Below are 16303 nucleotides of genomic sequence, written 5' to 3'. Positions count from 1 at the left end.
TAAGCCTTCAACCAATTTGCTTAAATATTGGAAGCTGGCAGGATGTGGAACAAGCATGGCATGGTGGAGAGTATCACCCAGGTCCTAGTCAAGTGTAGAATGCTGCAAAAGCATTGTGCTAATTTTAGCTTACAAAGAGGATGAAGATAAACTGCCTACTGCTAGTTTGCCATATGCTATCCTGGTGATAATATTCAAGTGCAAAATATTCCATAGAGAGTCTTATTGTTTCAGTAAGAGAAGCTTGGATAAGAGTTAAGCAAATTTCTGCTCAGTAAGTTTATAAGAAATAATGAAGTAAAACAATTCTCAAATGCAGGTAGATGAAATCTGCTAAATTTATTTTGGCGTTATTGACTTTCATGGGAGTTGACAGAATTAGTTTTGGTTTATATTTGATCCAATTTTATCTATTTTTCACATGTAAATCTTAAAAATCAATCTGAATAAATATTGATCTCTTCCAGAGAAGCAAAAATATAGTTTGGATTGCATAAAACTGCTTAAAAGACAGCATCCCTTGAAGTTCAATAAAAGAATAAAGCAATCTGTTCAACTGGTTTTAAAATAACACTTTAAAAAGCCTTTTTAAAAATGAAAAAGTCAAAATCCATTACATTTCCATATTTGGCAAATTCAGCTCCTACAGTTTTTACCGAAGAGTGTTTGACCTATTTATTTGTCACTGAGACCACTTCACAGTGAAGGGATTGTTAGTTCCTGCAAAACTGAGAAAAATCCAATGTGCATAGCGCATTTGCAGATGGAAACAGACTGTGTAGCCGGATTTGGAGGGTGGGTTGGCTGGAAGCTTTGTGTTAACAACTGGTGAAAAGCTTGACCTTTGCGTGACCTAGGTCAAACAAACCCCCAACTCAAGAGTTCTCCTTTGACATAGATACCTGTTTAGGGAAGGGGGCCAAGAAAGGAGGATGCTGATAAAATTGTTATAGACTTGCAAGCTTGCTTTTTTAAAAGTTCTAGTTCACTTGATTATTTTCAGGCATGGTGTCCATCTTGGAGTGTTATACAAAAGACTGTAGATCTGTTTCTAAGTGTCAAAGGGACAGGATGATGGGGAAACATTTCTTTCTGCTCTCTCTCTCTTCTCCTCTCCCCCCCCTCCCTCCCTCCCTTTTCTCTCTTTCTCTCTCTTTTTCTATGATATAGGCAATGCATAGTTTTGTGTTTTCCTTCCCCAATGCAATATGATCTGGGTTGTGATTCACAGAGTTGAATGAATGGGTTGAGCTCCACTGATGAAAACATTTGATAAAGTGGAAAATACAAGCTCTGGCAAGGATGAGATGGCAAGGCTTCCATTGTTTGTCCCCACACTTTGTTTTTATAGGGGTTCTCACAGGAACAAATAATTGGAGTAAATAAAAGCAAAATAGCACTGTTAGTTCGTATCGTGGCCTCACACATGCTTACAAGTCAACTTCGGCAGGAAACTAGCAAAGGTCTGTTCCCAACCATTTGCACTGCATCTTTATCTCTCCGGTTCATTGTTTGCCACTGAGAGCTTCAACCTCAACTTCCCAAGTAAAAGCTTCCTGTTGCTTGCTTTTAAATATAGTTTCATCACAACAACAGCCCCAAAATGGAGGAATGTATTAAGGAAGTCCACTGATGAAAAAAGGATTAAGAGAAGTCTAGTCCAATGTGATTCTAAAACTACTTCAGGATTCAAATGCTCACGGCTGGTTACTGTGGAGTAAGCGTCTCCTTTTGGGTATTTGGCTACTGGAACCATCTTTGTGCCTTCACATGAGGTCACAAATGAAGCCGAACAATGAAAATGCTGCTCAGTGCTTCTCACATCTGCCCTTTTGCTGTGTTTGGTTTCACTTAGTTGTAACTTTGAAGCATTGGTTGTGACTGGGATTTTCTGCCCTTGCACTTGCAGGTCAGAGAAGAATCCATCCTTTATTAATTGTGCTCCTGATTCGAGATCCTTTAATGTCAGTGTATCTGAAAAATTGCACCCACTCCTGTGGAAAATATGGTTCTTATTCCACCTTCATGGAAGGGAGTTACTCTGATACTTCCTGCAATTTGGAAGGAAAGTGCAGCAGTTTCTCAGGCCTTGGGTATAAACAATATTGTTTATGCTGTTTCCACTCGTCTAGTCCTCTGTTTGTGCAGGCCCTAACACAAGTGGGTCTGTTTTGCATTTAAAAAATTAGTGTATGTTTTCAGAATCAATCTATCAAGTTAGGCCAAGAAATGCCATAAGGATGTATGATTGGGGTTTACTAAATTTAGGCTTTCAAAACGTAGTTGACAGCCATTTACAGTCTGGCTCTCCATGCACGTGATGTGTGGGGCTTGGTACACTCCTTTAATTCCATGGTGGAAGCAATTGATTGGGGTCCCTCTCCCCTGCTCATTGCATAATACACCAGAAAATTATTAACACCACCCAAAAGACCTTTTTTGAAGAGAACTCGATCGTGCCAGAAGGTGAATGACATGGTAAAAGTATAATATGTTGTTTATATCATATAGTATGTTGTTTAAATCATACATATTAAATGTATGATTCATTTAATAATGAATCTATTATAATGGCTAACAGTACAGTGAATTAAAACCTAAAAGGAAGTTGTTCATTAAAACATGAAAAGAGGGAGCATTCACTCACTTACTCACTTGTGTGTGTGTCGTAAAAGGAGGGCAAGAGGCAGGCGGCCGGAGCGGGGCACGCTGGCCCATGCGAGTTGGACAGTGTCTTCACTGAAGACAGAAGAAGAGAATACGCAGCCATAAATCTTTCAGTGTGTGTGAACTCTCACTGTTCTGTAAATACAACGCGTGTTCTGCAGGAGAGTCAGAAACGAGAAATATGCCTGCAGGTTGTTTCCTCTGGCCTGTGAGTACAGGACACAGACTTCCCTGGCAGTTTCCTAAAGTGGCACTCTGAGTACTGTGCTGAGGTCTTAATTCTTAATCCAGCTCTATTTGTTACATTCCACCCTGCACATACATGGTCGATAACTCTTTCACTTGGTTGCCTTCTTGACCCTGCTTTTGAGAGACTGCCTCTTGGGCACTAAGCGAAGAAAATTCTTGCTCTCCTCTGGTTGGGTCCAGCAGGAGAGGATGTCAGAGGAATGCAAATGCTTATGCCTTTATGCAAGTCTCCAGCTGATCCCCAGCTACGCAGTCCTAGCCTCCATCAGCTTGTTCCTGCAGAGCCCTGGAGCAGAGGCCCACGAGAGCTCCTGGGTTGTTTGTGCAGATCTGGCTGTCCTGAGGGCCAGGCGTTCCATATTGGTGGTAATGAAAAGTGCGGTTACATCGTAATTCTTGGTCTTTTGTGGTAATCAGTTGGAGAACTCTTTCTTTTGTCCAACTCAAGAGACTAGAAGTTTGTCTCATTGCTCTAAGAAGAGTTGCATCTTCTCGGTTATGTTGTTGAACACATTTTGGGGCCTGTTACTGCGCCCTTCCTTGTGGATATGTCATGTCATGCATTCCCATAAACAGGAGTCAGAGGAAGCTGATGTTCCACCAAGGCGGGCTTGAAACTTTGAGGATGGGCTTTGGGACCACATTTTCTGGCAGAGAGGCCTGTAGAGGATAAACACATAAGCATATGACCCATCGTATTAAAAACAACCTAAATTCCTTAAGACTAGTTTGTCTAAGAGTTTACCGGCTGTCCCTTATTATAGCAAGGCAACTAGAATTAGCAGAGATGCTCATACTTACCATTCCATAGTCTGACCTTGAAGCCATAAATTGGAGCTGAGTCTGGGGTTCAAGTCTCTCGTCATCTCCCCTGACACTTCCCCAATGACACGGTCATTAACATTTGGACAAGAATGTACCCTCTGATTCGGTCTATTGTAACTCATCCTCTCCCACTTCAACATGGAGCCTTGCTGTCTTCCTAACTGTAATATTTGTGCTTTATTTCATAGTTATATGTTGGACCCTGAGTTACCTTAAGGACTGAGGGATTTTAGTCTTATTAATACTGTTATTACTGGGGTAGTTCTTTCCTTAGAAATGAATTCCCCTTTTCAAGTATATCTTTAGAAAGTGGTCTTGGTTTTCTTCCTCCATCATATCAATAATAATAAAATAAGCCAAGAAGTTATAATTACTCTTTACACAGCCTCCGTGGAGTGGTTAAATAGAATATCCACTTGTTATGATGTTAATTTCCATTCACTGCAAATGAACAGGAACCAGATATTCCTGACCGTTTGGTTCCACCTTTCGCCACACGTTATGACTCCCCTAACAGTAAACCGCACAGTTCACTGTCATACGCTCTCTAATGTCCTTTCTAATAAATAGAGCCAGCTAAAAATAGTGATGTTCTTCATTAACTGTAAAACGATCATTTTAACTGCTTCTACTTTGAATGACCCATACATCACTTAATCAGGCCCATTTAAGGGGAGAGAGCGAGAAGAGAGAGAGAGAGAGAGAGAGAGAGAGAGAGAGAGAGAGAGAGAGAGAATGAGAATATGAATGGATCATCTGTGTGTATTTCATTTGGTGACAATATGAGTAGAAGTTAGGCTAAGGATGATTCTTCAGCCATCTCGTTGTTTCCTGTGAAAGTATTATTTTCTTTGACATATATCGGTGGTGGTGTGATGGCCTGTATAGAAATATAGGTTAACTAGGCTAATGAAGATCACACTTCATTAGTTCGCTTGTGACAAAAAAGAGTGGCACTTGTAACAGGAGAAAGTGGCATGATGTAGGAGGTGTTCTTTCAATTAGTTGAACCAACCAACCAATTGTTCCATATGTAATAGCTCTCCTCATGTGGAAATGAGGGTTAAGCAAACTCCTAGGATGATGGCATAATGGGATTCTTTAAATTTTTTTTGATAACAAATTTTGTATATTCTATCTGTCGATCTATCTATCTATCTATCTATCTGTGTGTATATATATATACACATACGTAGATATACATATAGATAGAGAGATACACAGGCAGACAGACAGACAGAGGGGAACTTCAGGACACGGAGTTTAACTTTTCTGTAGAGAAACAAAAGCTGTAAAGATAAAGGTGCTTTTCTACTGCTTCCTCTGTCCCACCCCTGCATTAACTTTAAATAAATCTACATAAATTTATGATTTCAGTCTGCCATTCATTCAACAAACCCTGACTGTCTACTAGTGGGAGCCCCTGAGGGTATACAGTGGTGAACGAGACCCATTTACTGTACTTGAGGTTATAGGCGATTGGGAATGGCTGTTGTATAAACAGGCCGTGGAAATACAGTGCAAACCAGCTATAATGGTTTGCACCTGGAAATGCAACTACCCCTGTCTTGGAGGATCCTGGAAGTTCTCCTAAAGAAAGGGACATTTTTATAGTATTTCACATTTTCCCAAAAGTTTCCACGAATAATCCCACTTGGTCCTCACTATACCCCTTAGAATTACGTAGCTTGTTCCTTATTCCCCCCAGCCTTTTGTGGATGGAGGAAGGGAGGCTCAGCAGAATTGAGTCACTTCACAGAGGCTACACAAATAGTAGTGGCCGGCCTGGAACTTCAGTCCTGGGCTCTGACCTGGAGGTCAGTCATGAGTACATATGTTTGGGAAAGTGGGGGAACTTTGGAAGATGAGAAATAGTGGCCTGATCTTGTGTAATCACTGTTTGACCATCTGGGAATTTGCCCCTGATTCACTGCCAACTTTAGGAAGACCTGGAATGATCATTCCACGTTCAAATAGCTTAGGCATAGATTCAAAACCCTCACTTCCCATTAAACAAATAAAATAAGGAAAACAAGCAAGTACAGAAGAGAGACAATTAACATGATCACTCAGAACAGCTGTCATAATTTGGGTTTTCATCCTTTCTTTTGTGAGAACATGGCCCCAGATAGTCACATTTCATGCCTTGAAAGTTTTTAGGCTTCTCTGATAGAGATTATCTTCCTATACAGTGATTTAAAAAAAAAAAAATTATGTATTTTTTTTAACCTGCTCCAACTCATGTATTTTTGACTAGAGAGAGACAGATATCTAGCTTTGGGTGTACAGTGACCCACCCTTCAACTATCCAGTCTTTTTCCTCAGACCAGACTGTCTCAGCCCTTGTTCTTTCCCTTGCTTATCTGTCTATATTACAGGAATGGGAACCTGTTGTCCCCAAATATTGCAGAGATGCCTGACTCACAGAGAGTTAGTTCAGAGAGGTTTCTGGAAGGAAGAATTCTTTGGATATGAATGAGATAGAGGGAGGATGGCTGTGTTTCTCACACCCCTTTGGTATCAGATACGGAAATCATACTCTCACAGACCATCTGGATTTGAATGGATGAGATTTGGGGCTGTTTTCCAGTTTGGCATGCCAAATGAGAAGAAGACAGGACATGCTGAGGCGTGGGAGCTGTGCTATAATCTTAGCGACACAGAGCCACTGGACAGGAAGAGGAAGCTGGGGCAGGGCCGAAGCATCCCTGTTATTCAGAAGAATGAGGGCTTGGAGCACCTAACCTGGGTGTAGAAGCTGGTTTCTGTGCAGGCAGCTGGGTGGTCCAACATACAGCATCCAAAGGGTGTAACAAGTTCAGGCCTGGTGTTTCAAGATACCCAGTCTGATAGGTGGGGCCAGCCATAAGGAATTCTAGGCTGCAGGCCAACTCAGAAGTCAGGCAGGGCTGGGACTGGCATTCTGAGGTCTGTTTTGAGGGAGAGGATCCCCTCCAGCTGGCAATTCATGGGAGCAATATTTAGCCCTGGGAAAGAAGGCTGGCAGAGGCTGGAGGACAGGAGGAGTAAAGAGATTCCCAGCCAGCTTGTGGTTGGGGGCAAGAGTAGGCCCAGAAGAAGACCAAGAGCAGAGTAAGGAATCAAGAGACATGCCTACACTAGAAGACCGTATCTGTATGAAGAGGCCGTGGTAGGTGGGGAGATTTAAACTAAAGGTCTGCAGTTGCTTTTGTGAATCCTGGCCTAGGGGACTCACAGACAGACGCCCACAATGTCTCTTCCTGTCTTTGTGAGATGATTGTCTCAGAAACCGAGGAGGCCAGGGTCCCAGGTAGAGTTTCTGCAAAGGTAGCTGCAGGAGCTCAGAACGAGGCAAGAACAGGATTTTGAAGAGAGCTGGTGCGGGGTGCTGTGGTATCAGCTCCTTTTCTGGGAGGGACGATTTGTGACAGTGGTGGATGAGAATAATTCATGAACTGTGCTTCTTCCTTGTCGCCTCAGGTAGATCTCAGATTAACATGTAGGTGACATCATCACTGAAAACCCCACAGTCCTGGAAACCTTCTCCCCCTTGGGCGCAGTGGCAGCATGAGTGTCCTAAGCGCCCTTGTGAGTGTCTTCCGCTCCAGGCTGGTGTTGCATGAGGCAACCTTGTTTGTATTTCTGTATCCTTCCCTGGGGGTGGTGGGGGGGGAGACTTTCCTTTCTTTGATACATAAATGGTGAGAGAAAATAAACTCTCTTGCTAACTTGCGGTGGGTCTCTTTCCGCTCCTCTCTGGTTGAGCAGCCTGGCCATACCTGCTCAGTGTGAATGCCCGGATTTCATAGAGTGCACAGCAGTCCCCAGAGAGGGCAATTTCCCCCCAACTTTCCTGCTAGCAGAACTTCGGATTTCTGACATGGAGAGACACTGAAACCCATTGATGCTAGAAAACTAAGGAACACTCACCTGCCACTCTGATTGCATGCTTGATGTCTCTTTTTCTCTCTGTCTTCAGTAGAAGACCGAAGGCCACATTATGGATTATGCTTTGGGCTGGGTGTAGACAGCATACCACAATGAGAAAAGACCGTTACCACTCTGGAAGATCTTTCTAGAGGTTAAAGAAATGCGCAGGGATCGTTATTATCTAATCGAGTAGGGTTAAATGGAGAACATAACCCTGGAGGGGTTAGGAGTATAGCCTTGAGTCAGATCCGGATTCGAATCTATGAGGAGCTCTATTTCCTTATGTGTGCACGAGGGCTACTGCACCCATTGCATGGATGACAGGAGATAATTCAGAAAAGCGCTTATTTAGTAAGGTACGTGTTCTCTGTGCAGCCCGTAATCATCAGTTAATAAATATGAGTTGTTTCTATTGGCTACTGAAATAGTGTTTGAAAGAGCCATAACATAACAAGTAAAGGGTTTTTTAAATATGGAGAAATGGATTGTGTTTTTTTTCTTTATCATACCAAATTTAACTTTAAGTTCTAAGGTTTTTGTGAGGATTAACTGATTGAAAATATAGGCCAAACACAATTTCAAATGTCTAGTAAGTTCTCAATAAATGTTAGTTTTTATTATTACTATTCTTACTATCTAGATCAGAGATGGACTATAATTGAAAATTAGTCCAGTTTTTCTATAGTGCAGCTCACTTTTCCTAGACCTTATTAATACTTTCTTAAGCGATAGAACTTTTTAACCAAATCATTAGAACAAAAACAAAAACCTTTGCTATTAACAACTGCCACAGAAACGTTATTTAGAGATTAGAGGAGACGTTATTATGAATCAACCTATTTTGTGTGGGAAATGAGAACTTGTGTTAATAAAACTCGTTTTCAGTGTATCATCATCCACCAACAGGCTGCCAGCTCCGTGTGACCGGCCTGTTTAGGCAGTACTGCTCACGAAGCACAGTTACAAAGTTCCAAGTCATCCCAGAGATCTTTGCGGGGAGGGGGGGGTGAAAAGAAAAGGAAAAAGAAAAATGGTACACAAGGCTAGGAGAGTGGGTGTACATATTTTGGATAAGTTTGGCTTCTGGGAATGTGAATGGGATGGGCATGATAAGGAGAGCTGACAAGGGTGGCAATGATTGTTTTCCTGCTTTGGATGATGGGTTCAGGATAAATGTCCCTTTCTTTACTCAAAGAAAATATTCAATAGAAAAATAACCACAAGAACTAACATTTACTGAGCTAAGCCACAGCTGCCAGATGATGTGTTAAACATCTTATGCAGCTTATTTTATTTAATCTGCCTAATAACTCTAAGGTGTAAGTACTATTACTATGATCATTTTTTCCAGAGGGGAGAAACAGAGGTTTGGAGAGGTTAAATAACGTGCCCAGGATCACACAAATATTACCTAAGTGGTGAAGATGGGATTTACATGAACCTAGGCAATGGGAGTCCAGAGAGTAAACTATTCTCTTACAATACTTCCAACACAGGAGGCAGGAAATGAGGTATTGTACCTGCTCAGGAGATAAAGGGGGAGAGAGGGCTGTCTCACTAACAGAAAGAAGAATCGCCAGTGGGATACATCCTAGTTTGTTCTTGTACTGCAGTTAGTCTTTGAGACATAAGCGAAGTTGCATTCTCAAAACCGGGACCAGAAAAGCCTTTTCCCCTTCTTTGTCCAGCAGGTGCAGGTACAGTCTTCACTGTTTGGAAAGAAGGGAGACTGGCTCATGTACTTTAGCTAGCCATCACATGCTCCTGACAATTTTTAGCTTTATTTGCCCATAGGGAAGGATCCTCCAGTACCTTGATAAGAAGCACATTGTGGTCCTGGGACCGGCAGCATAGCATCCACAGTCCCATGGGGACTTGGGAGAAATCCGGAATCCTAGGCTCCTCCCCCACTGAACCAGACACTGCCTTTTAACAAGATCCCTGGTGCTTCTTACGCCCATTAACGTTGGAGCAGCACTGCTCTAGGCACTTAGATTGCCTTCATACTAGGCGCACCAAAGTCATCACATTGCAAAATGTGCTTATTTTGAAGGGCAAGCGCCTGCCCCTAATTAACTGAGTGACTGGTATGTGTGGCAAGACAGATGCAGAGAACTGGAGCCTTGGGTAATCAGCAGAGAGAAAGTCAGGTGTAGTAACAGGCGCATGCCAGTAGTTCACAGAGCTTGGCTTTCCGAAGCTGTGGGATTTTTAGATGGCTTTGCAAGAAAAGAATAACAAGCCTTTTCTTTAAAAAAAAGTCTCAATTTTTTTCTTGCCCGTTTTCCTTCAAACTATATTTAATATCTTTTCATTTGCCCCAGACTTGCTAATTTTCATTTCACAACATAGTTCCATTTTTCTTTGTATGCAAAGAAATCTGTCTCCACAGAACACCTTCTTCCTCTTTGCCCCCTACCCCCACTCCCCCATGACCCATGGCACTTCTTTTGCTCCAACTTCATCCTTACCCCCACGATCTTTTACTTCTTGGTCTCACTCTCTTGCCCACCATGCCCCACCTGCGGCTGTCCTGTCGCCCATACTGCACACACTGTGATTCCCTCCTACCTCGTTACATATGGACTGCGAGCAGAATAGAAGGGCATTGGTATCATCTCATATTTTCATAAAGCTCTCTGCTTACAAACTATAAGGCAGGAAACCAGATGAGTAAACTTGTGAACACTACATCTAAATTAAACATAACCATTGTTCGATTAAGGGGTTTATGGTCATTTCTCTGTAGAAAATATGAGCTTTGCCACATATCTGTGACTCTAATCCAGGGGTTGTCAAACTTCGTTGTACATTTTCATCAGTTCGGAGCTCTAAAAATCACTAATGCTGGGATCTCACCCTCCGAAATACTAACTTAATTGGTCTTGGGCACAGTGTAGGCATCAGGATTTGTAAAAGCTACCATGTGATTCTATATGTAGCCGAAGCTGAGAATCACTGCTTCTAATCGGCATGTCTGTAACTTTTTTTTAATCCTACTTTTCAAGTGTAGTCCATATAATTGAGTTTGTTGAAGAAGTGACCTCTTTGATACATGTTATCCTGTCTGTAAACATGTATGTATACTATACATACACACATGCAGACTATATAGAAGTTTAAAAGGAAATTATATGGCGAACTTTGGAAGATATCACAAAAATAAATGGTTTGTGAGTGAGTGTGTGTGTGGGAGTGTGCACGCGCGCCTGTCTATAAGATCCCAGGTGTGACATATTTTTGTTTTACTGACTAAAACATTTATTTTCGTAATTATATGAAGCTCTGTGATCATTCATTAATATATAATTTACATATTATGGGACAAATATCTCAAGCAATGAACTCATTATGCATTGCTAAAATAATATTAAAAAATAAGCAAAGAACTGTTTCCTAAAATGTTTTCTGCGCTGTTGATTCAAAACAAAAGTTTATGACTTTTGCATTGTTTTACCTTTACAATTGCAAATGTATTTTCTTTCTTTTTTTCCTTAGAAAAAGTTAGGGGGATTTCCATTTTGTTTTACTGTTCGTATAAATACCCAAATTTCAGTGATATGTTGCCGCGCACTCACATCCTGAAGTTTCTGAGACTTCATTAAGAAGTTATGCTGTTTTTGCAGGGATTTTCCATGGTGTTTAGTTGTAAAAAACATGCTGAATGGATGAAAAATGAGTAAAATCTTTTTTTTTCTTTCCTATTCATCATTGCTGTTTGTCCTCTGTGTGTAGGCAACTAATTTGCTGTTGTTCCCCTGAGGGGACTTCAAGTCAAAAAGTCATATTAAATTACTAGAATAAGGTATTCCTATCTCAAAAGAACAAAGTACAATGATTCAGTGAAAAAAAACTTGGAGAATTTATTTGATTTCTTGGTGTACGTGTTGTATCTGTCCACGGTTCTCTACTTAAATTGACACTTACATAAAATAAATCTTAAGACAACAGTAAATATGAATACTGACTGACTGACAATTCTTACTTTCTATGAATTTAGAAAGTCCAGTTTCTTCCTTTAATCCTATCAACTGCACATTAAAATTTTAATAGAGGAATTTTTTTTCTGTATTCTATAAAAATCCAGTAAATATTTTCATTCTGGATCTCAGTTATTTAGTTGGGTTCTTCTCCTATTTTTCAGCCAGTTATATTTTATGCATTATTTGTGTTGACAGTGAAGAATCATGAAGTGGCAAAAGCTTAATAGAATGTGTTATTAATAGTAAAGAAGGTATTCCAAATTTATTTCAACAGGCTGGCAATCCCTGAATTATAAACACCCAAATTATATGAATGACCTACATATACACACAAATGTTCAACCTAGATCTCTTACTCCTATTCTCACTGCTTCACATCCACAGGACCCATTTACTGCCACCAAAATTTCTGTGAACAAATCTTGGACCGTTCAGAAGCACATGGCTTTGCAAATGTGGGCAGGGAAAAATGGGTGGGATGGGGTGGGGTGGGAATGGCGGGATGTAATGATAAGTTTGGAAACTGACACTGAGCTCTTCTGAAAGCCTGGTGTCTGTTGATAAAAAAAAAAAAAATTCCAACACAAGCTGTATTTTTAAAGATACCTTTGCTTATTACTCTACCTGAAATTCTGCCATTTAGAGATTCATTTGCATTAACAAATCCTCTTTTAAAAATGTCAACACTTCTGGGAAGGTGAGGGGGGCATCAGTTATTCATGCCTAGTCTGAATTAGTTCTTTCAGATTGCTTTCTACCTGAAGTCTGGCTCACTTCAACTAGACTGAAAGGCTTTATGTTTTGATTGTTGGGAAATGATGAATGTGAGTTCAGAGCAGAAAAGAATAGGCTTGGGTGAGGGGACTACAGGGGGGGCCAAGTACCTCTACAAGGCATGGGGATACTTGGAAACTCTAGGAGATGGATGCCATGCAGTGGAAGAGAGATACAGAAAATGATGTGCTAAAGGCAATTACATATAACATTTTCCTAGACTGACTCTATACAACAAAATATGAGAAGAAACTCATCTTCCTCCTTATTCTGGCACTTTCTGACATCCTGCATGCACGGCTCAGATGTCAGTTGGAACTTCATTCATTTAATGAATTACTTTGGCTCTAATAATCAAGCCTTGGGACATAACATCATTCATAACTTGCTTCTATGTGAAAATATACTCTAATATCCAAGAGACCCACTTACAATGAACTTCATAATGTAGTCTGTGCCTAAATTGGGGTCTACCCAATTGCTTTTACACTGTCCCTCATTCTCTAATCTGCGCTTGGAATTGGGGGGGTTGTTAGTTTGGACTAGAAAGAGATACTAAGGAATGAAGCTTTATTTGGTAAAATTTACGTGATATTGGGGGCATGCAATGGAGAGGTCACCGAAAACACCACAGAAACACCCTTCTGAGTCACAACCCTTAGAACCCTGGGGATAAACACTCAGGTCCTGACCGTAATCCACAAGGCTGTGTGGTCTTCCTCCCCTTACTTCCCAGCTTCATCTTGTCTGGCTTTCCCAGGTTCCAGTTCGTGGTTGTGTCACACTTCCTGCAGACACACTCCTGTTCCTGTGGCCTGCCATGCTTTCTCTGTCCTCTGCCCTTGTAGGATGCCTGCTATACCTCGTTGACTTGTCTTCACTCTTCAGATTTCTGCTCCAGATGACGCACGTCTAAATCAGTTTTCTTTGTTTCACACACTCATAGATTTATATTTCTTTCTGATTGGGTGCAATTGTACATTTTTTTACTGTGATTATTTTGTTTAACGTCTGTACTCTCTACCTGGAAAGCTCCCCAGAAACAGGGACTCTTTCTGATTTTGTTCACCATTTGTGTGTTTAATGGTTGGCATAGTGTTTGGGACATAGTAGGAAAGTACATTTTTATTAAATAAATGAATGATGAGAGTGACTGCTTATACAAAAGATGGTTACATATACAGGGCTCACTTTTAAATGCTACATTTTACTCTCCAAAAGAGGGGCACTACATTCATAGAGTTACTTTCTCCAAGCTCTGATTCTCCGTTTCTTCTCAGGTTTTTGTGATGTCAGGAGTCCACTAAAGGGCAGCACAAGGCTGTGAGCTCATTGCACAGTGGTTAACTATTAACAAATATTTGTCACCAGTTAACCTACGTTCAACTAGAAAGGAAAAGCCTCATGACAAATCTCTGTGAAGCCAACCTTAGGAAAGATATCTAGATACTTCTTTTTATTAAGAACTAATAATATGGTTATTTAAAGTTAGCTTATTCTTAATCTCCCCCACTCTTCTTACTTCCGTCTTTTCAGTCAGTGCCATGGGTATAGCTGTAGCACTGGGTATTTGTTAAGCCCCTACTAGAACACAGCACAGTCATGGCAGGAGCCAATATCTAACTCCAAAGGAACCACCTCAGAATTTTCAAGAAAGCCAAGGGTGGTAATATGATATATGTGCTTTCCTTTGTTTTAATCAACTGAGAAGCACTTTGAATTAAGAACAAGGAAATCTTAACCCCCTAAGGATGAGATACAAAAGGGAAGTTGATTAACAGAACCGTAATTAAAGTTAAACGTAGAAGTTAACCATTGGATTTCGACTATTACATATTTGTATATTGGCTGCAGATTTGGAACTATATGAAATCTACTGTGTTTCTCTTAAAAATATGAGATAAGACTTAGGAGTTGTATTACTTTCATCTATCTTACAAAATCCTTCCTAATGTCTCCTAGGATACTATGATACGTATTGTACCATAGTATCAGATACTAAGGTCCTCTGATAACCTTTGCTGAAAAATTACTGAGGCGGGTGTGGAGGAATGCCGTTGCAAAGACTGATACAACGACTTGGCAAAACCAGGGGAAAGCAAGAGTTCTAGAGTTTTGTATTTATCACCATATATATAAAGTGTGAGTCTGGAATTTGAGCTCCAGGTCAAGTTGTCTGCCTAGAGACAGTTGAGTTTCTTCGAGAGGGTAAAACTGAAGATATGTAAGGGGCGGGGAGGGGGCAGTATAATTGATTTCTTGGGAAAAATGCAGAAGGAAACAAATAACTTTTGCTTTATCTTTTAAAGTTAAACTCAGGAAAATGCATAAACAGAAAGAAATTTTAGTTAGGTAAATAGTTTTAAGTAAAATTTCAGGAAGTAGGGGCATATTTCTGAAGGGCTATGGCACACATCATAAAGAACTCTGATCCACCTTTTGGCCAAGATGAACCTACAGATTCCAAGGAAATTTCCCAGCTTTGGAGAATGCATTTTGTTTATGTTTCTTTATGGTCTTTTGAAATTCACGGGTGAATATTCTTCAAGAGTTTGATTTAGGTACGTACCGAAAAAAACTATGACAGCTGGAAACTGAAACTATGGTTTTATCCATGCAGTGGAAAGTAAATGCATTCACACATTCATTTAATAGGCAATTGACAGGTTTGTACCCTGAACGTTGGGGTAAACCTAGGGTTAGAGAATCTTAGAGAGGAGTATGACCTGGTCTCTACTTTCACATATCCAATAATCAAGTCAAGGGAACATATGCCGAAAACAACAGTCCTAGTAGAGTACCATGTGTCGGATGGAGGAATGTCAGAAGAATCACTCAGGATTGGGGACGGCGATTACTAAACAGCTAGAGTCCAGCAAATGCTTCTTATGGGAGGTGGCGTTGAGCTGAACCTGAAAGATCACCAAGGAGTTTGCCAGGAAGGATACTACAGAGAAAGGGACTAGCAAAGGGAAATGCGAAGAGGTGTGAGAAAGTGGTGTGCATGGTAATATTTTGAGGACATTATGTAGTTTCAAGACTGTGGTGGGGCAGCATGGGCTGCTGCACGTGCGGACTCAGCAGAAGACAGGCTGGAAACACACCCAGGAGAAAGATCATAAAAGGCCTTCCATGCCAGGCTACACAGTGCTACCTTTATCCTGAAGGCAAAGGGTAGCTACAAAAGGACTTTAAGTACCAGGTGATATGGTCAGATATGTGTTTTAGAAAAATTATTCTGTCAGCTATTGTGCATTCTACACGAAGATGAAATACCTCATCAAAACCTCTGAAGTATTCTAGCTGGTTCCTGAGAAAGGATTGTCTATAATTCTCACCCTTATCCTCTTAACAACACAGAAACACCATCCCATCTGACTTCTGCCTAAGTAGACACAGCCATGATCAGGAGAAGTGGGCTTGTGGTAGTTTTTACATTTTTCTAACAGCCCAGCACACCCAGTTAGCTCCACTACAAAGGAAACCCCACCTTTGCATAGACGGGATGTTTGCACCACCAGCCCCTGGAAGGGTGGGGATGTTCAACACACCACTGAAGGGGTGAAATACCACCTACTCTCATGTAGATACTCTGTGAGAAAGGAGATCAGAAAAAAAAGAAACCCTTCCTATTGGATGAAAATTTAGCCACCTTACAACATGAGCTACACAGTCATAAGAGTGCTTTTGAAATGACCGTTGTAGACAACTTTCAAGACACGAAGAATTTATTCAGTGTCAAAAGACAGGAGTATAAATGGCCTTGAGTTTTGAGTCTAGGTACATTTCTGGGGCAAATGTTGTATTTCTAAACACTTGAGGAGGAGAAAAGTAAAGTTTAAGGAGCAGAGATGGCCCGAAAATACAGTCTCAATACAAAATGGTACGTGAAA

At 40.8% G+C, this 16303-nt stretch overlaps 1 protein-coding gene across 2 annotated transcripts in view; it reads left to right on the top strand.

The window, feature by feature from the left end:
• Positions 1–16303, top strand: part of MEIS1 (Meis homeobox 1) — a 133737-nt gene that overhangs the window by 54312 nt on the left and 63122 nt on the right. The gene's annotated exons all lie outside the window — the stretch shown is intronic.

Source organism: Rhinolophus hipposideros, assembly GCF_964194185.1.
Source record: "Rhinolophus hipposideros genome assembly, chromosome: 12".
Classification (NCBI taxonomy): domain Eukaryota; kingdom Metazoa; phylum Chordata; class Mammalia; order Chiroptera; family Rhinolophidae; genus Rhinolophus; species Rhinolophus hipposideros.
The sequence above is the reverse complement of the archived record's forward strand: the minus strand, read 5'-3'. Positions and strand labels throughout refer to the sequence as shown.